Here is a 7,955-nt window from a genome sequence, read left to right on the forward strand (position 1 = left end):
AAAGGCGTCACACTCAATCCTCCGGGCAACAAGCAAGAGCTTAGAGCTCACACAGAGACAGATAGGGACGCACGCACGGACACACACCAAAAATTAATTATTAATCCATCCACAAATCCTTTCTGCCTTAAAACTTGTCTCTTTGCAAAAGAACTAATCTGACTTTATTAGGATTTAAAGAAGATTTGTATTTTCGCGTCCAGTATGTATTTTTTCTTCTAAATTTCGTCACAAAGAAAATTATAAATGAAGTGTGTTCGCAATCCTACTTTGTTTTGGCGAGTTTAGTAATTCAGCTTAATCAAGTTACTCAGATCCTGAGCTGTCTGATTGGAAAATCGCTTCGTGATGTTTTATAAGGATCTAATTTCGAAAGTGTTTTGCAATCAGCATGAGCAGTCAAAGCAAGTGATACCAGATTGTTTATTTAGTTTTTTTTTCACTTTTATGGTTGTATATGGCACATCAGGCTGCTAAAATGAAATTCATTGAAAGAATAAAGGGGTATTCTAGGCCTACCAATTTATTATGATGGGGAAAATAGAATATTGTGTGAAATCACAAACGAGAATATCTGCAGATGCTGGAAATCAAAGTAATACACGCAAAATGCTGGAGGAACTCAGCAGACGAGGCAGCATCTATGGAAAAGAATAAACAGTGGGCGTTTTAGTCCTGGGTTCCTCCAGCATTTTGTGCATATTGTGTGAAATGTTAACTTACTTTGTGGGATATCCCAGTCACAGCATGGAATTGTCATGGTTTAAAAATAAAATGCAAAAAAAAAGCTAGGCATTATTTGAACAAATTGTACAGACTACAACATTCTACTCTAGTGATTTATGACACAGTTATTTGAGTTCCAGTGTCCCAATTCTATTCTGTATTTTAATAGGCTACATTTATTTAGGAACACCTTTTTGTAAATTGACATCGAAAAACACAGCTGCCTATTAAGGTCCATTTCAAATTGATTTTTGGACTCTGTCTCATGTACTGATCTTTTGATGTATAATGTGACCTAATCTTCTTATCTGATCTGTTTACTTTTATGTGGAGGATAAGACAAATCCACATGAACGTTATCCTTACCGTGATTAGACTTTACCCTTCAATAAGAGTAACAAATAAACAAGACACCATAAATGTCCTCGAAAACAAACATGTAACTGGAGAAACGTTGACGGTAACTTTATTCTTGCATTAGTGACAATGGAGCCTCAGGTTCACAAGGTCATGGATACAAGTGCCACTTGAGACTTGACCGCAAAAATCTATGGTGACACATCAGTGTTGTATTTTCACACAGGGCATATCTGCTCCCTTGTATGCATGTATAATTCATAAAGAGATTAAGGACTAGATTAGAAAAGAAAAAGAGAAGTTCTCAAAATCATGGCTATATCTATTCATCTTGAGATGTTGGAATATCATCTCAGAAATGGAACACAGAACAAGCACTTTGGCCCATCATGTTTGTATCAACCATGACACCAATCCAACTAATCTCATCTGCCCACAAATGGTCTACATCCCCCTATTCTCTGCCTGTTTATGTGTCTGTCTGACTGCCTCATAAACACTTCTATTGCATCTGCATTTAACGCCATCCTTGGCAGTACATTCCAGACATTCTCCACTTTCTGTGCTATAAAACTTGCCCCGTAGACCTTTTAAATTTTTCCCCCTACAACATTAATTAGGTTTCACTTTTCACCCACACAGCCTGTTTCCAGTATGTTCTGTTTTTATTTTTCATATCTCCAGCATTTGCGGTTCTTCTTTTATCTTTATACTCTAGATCAAATTGTTGTATGTGAGAAGTTGCTATGCCAATTGGCTGCAAAATGTTCTTACATTACAAGACTCTCTACACTACAACTGTGCATCATTAGCTGTAAAATGCTTTAGAGTGTCTAGTAAGGGACTAAAATATTGCTATATTCTTCAGAACGTGTCAATTAATTTGTCCAGATAAGATGTAAATACTCACATTTTTCCCAAGAAAAATATTAGGCTCGTTGTTTCTGTCTGCTTCTGCCCCATTGAACTCCTGCCTGCATTCCTCGACTCCATTCTATCCCCCTTTCTTCATTCTATTCCCACCTACATCTGCCACATTTCACACACTTGCGATCTCCTCATCAACTTTCAGTTCCCTGGCTCTGACCACCTCATTTTCACTACGGCTGTCCAGTCTATCTCCCTTCAAGAAGGCCTTAAAGCTTTCTGCTTCTTTCTGGACAATAGACCACCACCCTTCTCCATCTGGCAGAACTGATCCTCCCACCTCAACAGCTTCTCTTTCATGTCCTTCCACTTTCGCCATACCCAAGCTGTAGCCGTGGGAACCTGTATTGGGCCCAGCTATGCCTTCCTTTTTTGTTGGCTGTGTGGAACAAACTAAGTTCCAAGCTTTCCCTGGTAATACTCCACAACTTTCTGTGCTATATTGATGACTGTACTGGGGCTGTTTCATGCACCCATGCTGAGCTCATTAATTTCATTAACTTTGCCTCCAACTTCCACCATGCTCTTAAATTCACTTGGTTCATTTCTGACACCTCTCCCCTCTTTCTCAATCTCTCTGTCCCCATCTCTGGAGTCAAACTATCTACCAATATCTTTTATAAACATACTGTTACATACCCCATAACTGGGTTGCCAAACCAGCAGAAATGGAACACTCCTTGGAGTCTGTGATTACTAGGAACTAATAAAGTTTTATTAAAGAAGTAATACAGTACACTAACGGCAAGGATATAAATGTAACAGGTTAGCAATGATAGAATACACATATACATAGAAATAGGGTGATAGGAATCAACCAAGCTCTATCGCAGTCTAGGGGTAAAATGATCAGTCTTAAGGTGAAGCAGAGTTCAGTTCAGTCTAGTGCAGTTCGAAGTAATCGCTGTTGTTGTACCGTTGGACAGAGAGAGAGTGAGAGATGCAGTTGGTTTCAGGAAAACCCTTCGATGCCTTCTGATCCAGCTGTGGTCACTGACTGTGACCCCTCCGTTCCGGATGCGATCGTTCTTCCGTGGTGAACCCAGCACCCAGGCAAGGGCAGACACACACCAGGTTCCCACCAATCGTACCTTTACACCCTGTGAGCCTCTGATTGATTCCCGTGAATCGGTCCTCCAAACTCCCAATTTATGAGGCACACTGCTCTTTCCAGGGTCTCGTGGCATGTGTGACGTGCCTTAGCAAACCCGCTATTTTTATCCCCCTGATGGGGTATCACCTGGCCATCAAACTTCAAACAGTTCAGGTTCAAAGCAAACTGTCTGTGGCAGACGCCAACATCTGAATTGTGTCTCTTTCTGGTTAATCTCTCTCTCTACTCTCTTATTAGCATTTTGAATGTTTCTCCATTGTCTTTCGTTATATCTCTCATTAGCATCATCCGTTCTGCAGCTCTGCTTGGCTTCACACATGACAATACCAATTCCTGTGGCTATCTTGACCATACCTCTTCCCACCCTGCCTCCTGTAAAAATGAAGTTCCCTTTTCTCAGTTCCTTTGTCTCCACCACATGTGTTCCCAGGATGAGGCTTTCCTTTCTAGGACATCAGAGATGTCCTCCTTCTTCAAAGATCAGTGTTTCCCTTCCTCCACCATTGATTCAGCCTTCACCCATATCTCTTCCATTTCTCGAACATCCACATTCACCCAACCTTTCCATCACCTTAACAGGCATAGAGTTCCTCTTGTTCTTGTCTATCACCCCATGAGCCTCTGCATTGAACAAATCATTCTCCGCAACACCTGGCATCTTTGGTGGGATCACATCACCAATCACAACTTTATCTCACCTACCATTCTCCACTTTCCTTAAGGGATTGCTTCCTCCATGACTCCCTTGTCCATTTGTCCCTCTCCACGAATCTCCCTCCTGGCATGTATCCCTGGTGCTCCCGATGCAGCCTTCTGTACATTGGTGAGGCCCAACGTAAATTGGGGGACCTCTTGTCGAGCACCTCCTCTCCATCTATCAGAAGCAGAATTTCCCAGTGGCCAACCATTTTAATTTCTATTCCTATTCCCATTCCGGCATGTCAGTCTATGGCCTCCTCTTCTGCCACAATGAGGCTACTCTCAGATTGGAGGAGCAACAGCTCATATTCCATCTAGGTAGCCTCCAACCTGATGGCATGAACATTGATTTCTCCTGGTAATTTTCCCCTCCCCATTCCCTCATCTTCTATTCCCCAATCTGGGCTCCTAACTCTTCTCTTCACCTGCCTATCACTTCCCCCTGGTGCTCCTCCTCCTTTCCTTTCTCCCATGGTCCATTCTCCTCTCCTATCAGATTCCTTCTTCTCCAGTTCTTTGCTTTTTCCAATGATCACCTCCCACCTTCTTACTTCATCCTCCCTCCCCTACCCACTTGGCTTCACCTATCACCTCCTAGCTTGTCCTCCTTCCCCCCCCCCACCACCCATCTTATTCTTGGATCTTCCCCACCACCCCCCACCTTCCTTTCCAGTCCTGATGAAAGATCTCGTCCCGAAAAATTGACTGTTGATTCATTTCCATAGATGCCACCTGACCTGATGAGGTCCTCCAGCATTTTGTACACGTTTATTTTTCAAGAATATTATAGATCGGTCCAAGGTTTGGCTGTCTCAGGTCTACCCTTCTGGTTGACAGGATTTTTTTGCCTCAGTTACATTTCCTGCATGATCCTTAAAGCACCTCTGCAGTCGAAAAATCTATTTCAACCCTCAACATGCCCAGTGATTCAGCCTCTAATATTCTCTGGAGCACCGACTTACAAAATTTCATATAAATTCTTCCTCATCTTTGTCAAAAATGACCAATTGACCCTTTATTCTGAGACTATAACTCTTGGTTGTAGATTCCCTTTGCAGGGAAACATGCTTTCAGCAACGAAACAGAAAGATATATGACCTAACTGAATGGTATTATTGATGATGTGACTGCTAGCTTCTACAGGAATATGCTGATTATAGCAACACATTTATTCCCATCTATCTATTTATACACATGAACTGTCCCTAGTGGTTCAGCTGATAACTGCATTGTCCTTTGCAAAGGAAGAACTTCCCATTACATCACCACTTTGACATTCTCAGGGGGCTAACGTGGATGGGCATCACTCTTGTTTTCTTAGTCATTTCACATAGCTGTAAAGTCCCTCAAGCACTAGGTCAAAAAAAAAGAGCTGTTAAACTGGTGATGTAATTAAACTCAGGAGACTGCTCAAGGCAACGCCTTTGGTGAATCCCACAGGAAGCACTGTATTCTCAGTTTAGCAGCCCATCCACCTCCAGGAATGCAGCACTGCTTGAGGACAGGACTGGTGTGAGTGTAGACTGTGCAGTCATATCCCAGTGGGACTTGAACCCACAACATTCAGATTGAACTGTGGCAGCATGATGAAATGACACAGACAAGAAGGATCCAGCTTGGGTTCGGTCAGTCGATGTTCAGCTGACTGATCCTAGCTTAAGGGCAAAAAAAGAGCCCTAGTGCTGTTCAGAGCTGGCACATTAATCAGTGTTTCTGCTGTTGAGTAACAGCTCCTTCCATAATTGGGGAAGGGCAAATTATGAGGCTATAGGGCTAGAACTTGCGGGTGTGAATTGGAATGATGTTTTTGCAGGGAAATGTACAATGGACATGCAGTCGATGCTTAGGGATTTCTTGCAGGATGTTAGGGATAAATTTGTCCTGGTGAGGAGAAAAGAATGGTAGGGTGAAGGAACCATGGGTGACAAGTGAGGTGGAAAATCTAGTCAGGTGGAAGAGGGCAGCATACATGAGGTTTAGGATGCAGGGATCAGATGGGTCTATTGAGGAATATAGAGTAGCAAGAAAGGAGCTTAAGAAGGGGCTGAGAAGAGCAAGAAGGGGGCATGAGAAGGCCTTGGCGAGTAGGGTAAAGGAAAACCCCAAGGCATTCTTCAATTATGTGAAGAACAAAAGGATGACAGGAGTGAAGGTAGGACCGATTAGAGATAAAGGTGGGAAGATGTGCCTGGAGGCTGTGGAAGGATCTACGAATAATGGTGCATAGTTCCCTGAAAATGGAATCTCATGTGGATAGGGTGGTGAAGAAAGCTTTTGGTACGCTGGCCTTTATCAATCAGAGCATTGAGTATAGGAGTTGGGATGTAATGTTGAAATTGTATAAGACATTGGTGAGGCCAAATTTGGAGTATTGTGTGCAGTTCTGGTCACCGAATTATGGGAAAGATGTCAATAAAATTGAGAGAGTACAGAGGAGGTTTACTAAAATGTTGCCTGGGTTTCATCTCCTAAGTTACAGAGAAAGGTTGAACAAGTTAGGTCTTTATTCTTTGGAGCGTAGAAGGATGAGAGGGGACTTGACAGAGGTGTTTAAAATTATGAGGGAGATTGATAGAGTTGACGTGGTTAGGCTTTTTCCATTGAGAGTGGGGGAGATTCATACAAGAGGACATGAGTTGAGAGTTAAAGGGCAAAAGTTTAGGGGTAACATGAGGGGGAACTTTTTTACTCAGAGAGTGGTAGCTGTGTGGAACGAGCTTCCAGCAGAAGTGGTTGAGGCAGGTTCAATGTTGTCATTTAAAGTTAAACTGGATAGATATATGGACAGGAAGGGAATGGAGGGTTATGGACCGAGTGCAGGTCAGTGGGACTAGGTGAGAGTAGGAGTTCGGCACGGACTAGAGGGGCCAAGATGGCATGTTTCTGTGCTGTAATTGTTATATGGTTATAAGTGAGCGAGGTCCTCAATGAATACTTCACTTTGGTATTTACCAATGAGAGGGAACTTGATGACGGTGAGGACAATATGAGTGAGGTTGATGTTCTGAAACATATTGATATTAAGGGAGAGGAGGTTTTGGAGTTATTAAAATACATTAGGATGGATAAGTCTCCGGGGCCTGACGGAATATTTCCCTGGCTGCTCCACGAGGTGAGGGAAGAGATTGCTGAGCCTCTGGCTAGGATCTTTATGTCCTCATTGTCCACGGGAGTGGTACCAGAGGATTGGAGGGAGGCGAATGTTGTCCCCTTGTTCAAAGAAGGTAGGAAGGATAGTCCGGATAATTACAGACCAGTGAGCCTTATGTCTGTGGTGGGAAAGCTGTTGGAAAAGATTCTTAGAGATAGGATCTATGAGCATTTAGAGAATCATAGTCTGATCAGGGACAGTCAGCATGGCTTTGTGAAGGGCAGATCGTGTCTAACAAGCCTGATAGAGTTCTTTGAGGAGGGGACCAGGCATATAGATGAGGGTAGTGCAGTGGATGTGATTTACATGGATTTTAGTAAGGCATTTGACAAGGTTCCACACAGTAGGCTTATTCAGAAAGTCAGAAGGCATGGGATCCAGGGAAGTTTGGCCAGGTGGATTGAGAACTGGCTTGTCTGCAGAAAGCAGAGAGTCATGGTGGAGGGAGTACATTTGGACTGGAGGGTTGTGACTAGTGGTGTCCCACAAGAATCGGTTCTGAGACCTCTACTTTTTGTGATTTTTATTAATGACCTGGATGTGGGGGTAGAAGGGTGGGCTTGCAAGTTTGCAGATGACACAAAGGTTGGTGGTGTTGTGGATAGTGTAGAGGATTGTCAAAGATTGCAGAGAGACATCGATAGGATGCAGAAATGGGCTGAGTGGCAGATGGAGTTCAATCCAGTGAAATGTGAGGCGGTACACTTTGGAAGGACAAACCCCAAGGCAGAGTACAAAGTAAATGGCAGGATACTTGGTAGTGTGGAGGAGCAGAGGGATCTGGGGGTACATGTCCACAGATCCCTGAAAGTTGCTTCACAGGTAGATAGGGTAGTTAAGAAAGCTTATGGGGTGTTAGCTTTCATAAGTCGAGGGATGGAGTTTAAAAGTCATGAGGTAATGATGCAGCTCTATAAAACTCTGGTTAGGCCACACTTGGAGTATTGTGTCCAGTTCTGTTCACCTCACTATAGGAAGGAT

This window comes from Mobula birostris, chromosome 26 (genome assembly GCF_030028105.1).
Source record: "Mobula birostris isolate sMobBir1 chromosome 26, sMobBir1.hap1, whole genome shotgun sequence".
NCBI lineage: Eukaryota > Metazoa > Chordata > Chondrichthyes > Myliobatiformes > Myliobatidae > Mobula > Mobula birostris.